Raw genomic sequence first — 2,080 nt, forward strand, 5'->3', positions numbered from 1 at the left:
CTTCCTTCCTTCCTTCCTTCCTTCCTTCCTTCCTTCCTTCCTTCCTTCCTTTCTTTGAGAAAGCATCTTTCTATGTAGTTCAGATTGGCCTTGAACTCACTATGTACCCCAGGCTGACTTCAAACTCAAAATGATCCTCCTGCCTCAGCCTCCCAAGTAGTGGGATTACAGGTGCGAGCCACCACTCCTGGCACAAAATAGAACTTTAAAAGTTAAATTTTGGGGGCTGGGGATTTAGCTCAGTGGCAAAGCGCCTGCCTGGCAAGCGCAAGGTCGTGAGTTCGGTTCCTAGTGCCGGAGAAAAACCAAAAAAAAAAAAAAAAAGTTAAATTTTTTTCCTTGTAGGGGCAAGCAATTTCTCCAAACATCATCCCCACCTGAGCACATAACCAACACTTCCTCCCCTCTGCCTAAAAAAAGTGACAGGACACGCAGATAAACTAGCTTTGAACAAAATTTTTTTTTTTTCAATTTTTACCAAAATATATGGTCTCCCTTGATTTGGTCAGTGGCAAGCCAACAAACCTAAGCACATGAACCTCAGTGGCTGGTATCAATAGCTGTGGGCATCAAGGAGCTCCGAGATCAGCAGGCAAGGCAGATCAGCACCTGGTGGGGTCGACCTCTGGTGTCCAGCACAAGCCAGCATCAGATGGTGATGACTGGCACCAGCAGCGACCTGCTGCTGACGGGGTCAATTGTTGACACGCAGCATTCTCTGGTGACATCAAGGCTGCTAGCAGAGCTGCACTTTACTGACTCATGATTTCTACCTGAATCAAGTGAAAGAACCCCAGGCTGACTGGCAAGAAAGATACTCAGACAAGGTGATAGAGTTCCTAAGAACAGCCGCAGGTAGATCCAGTTCATAAGAACAGGCCCAGCTAGTTGGACTCTTCCTAGGAACTGGAGGAATTGCAGGTAAGCCCTGCCTTGTTTCCTGGAAATGTTCTGCTCTGTCATGGACAAAGAACTTCCTGTTCTAGCAAAGGCTGAAATACTTCCTTCAGTCATTGGACAAGGGTTTCAATGATGAACAGAGGCCCAGCACCAACTTGAGGGTTTCAGGTGAGGTAAGGAAGTGGCAGTGAGGGATGGGGCATGTGGGCACCCACAACCCTCTTCCCCAGGGCCCACTAAGCCAGGAAGCTGCAGCTCTCAGATTGAAGCTCTTCTTCAGTCTCCACTCTTACGAGCAGGACAACACATACCTTAAGTATTTACAGTGCACTGACAATGTTTCATCTGGTACAGCAAAATGATTCAAAGCTCAGACTTTGGTGTTTAGACCTTTGGGGTTTATTCTTGGCCTCACCTCCAACTTACTGTGTGATTCTGGCCAAGCTACTTAACCTCTCTGTGCCTCCTTGAGAATTGTAGATAATAATGGTACCCACCTGATAGCACGTATGTATGTGATAAGACACGCAATGCACTTGCATTGTGTAGTCCAATAATGTCAGCAGTTACTGTGACTTTTATATTATTGCGAGGACGCTGTTGCTAAGGGAGGAGGTCAACTCCAGTGCCCAGGTTTGAGTAAGTGAGTCTGTTCTTCTCATTCCTGCTAGGGCTTTCTAGAACTCAGCCCCGTCTTTCATTTTTCCTTTCTCTCTGTTCTAGTCTCTACATCTTTAGGATCTTAGGTACTTAACCATGGATGCTTTTACCTATTCCCCCAGTGGCCTGTGAGCTGTTGGAAACTTTTTCTTTTTTTAGTACTAGGGGTTGAATCCAGGGCCTTCACTCTGAGCTATAATCCCAGCATTTCTTTCTTTCTTTCTTTCTACTTTCAAGACAAAGTCTTGCTAAGTCACTACCTTGCCCAGGCTGGGCTCGAACTTGCCATTTTCCTGCCTCAGCCTTTCAGAGTGAAGCCTGCATGGCTACACCTAGCTGGAACCTCTGTCTCACAGGGAAAAACCTGAGACTCACAGACGAGGTGACTTGTAAGAAGTGAGGCCAGAATTCCAGCCAGGTGTGGTTGCCTCCCAGGCCGCTTAGCGGGACAGGTCTGGTGGGGATGGAATTTGTCCCCCAAGCCCCCAATTCCTCTCCATTCTTAGTACTGAAGAACAAA

Source organism: Chinchilla lanigera, unplaced genomic scaffold (assembly GCF_000276665.1).
Source record: "Chinchilla lanigera isolate Chin_1 unplaced genomic scaffold, ChiLan1.0 scaffold00051, whole genome shotgun sequence".
Taxonomy (NCBI): domain Eukaryota; kingdom Metazoa; phylum Chordata; class Mammalia; order Rodentia; family Chinchillidae; genus Chinchilla; species Chinchilla lanigera.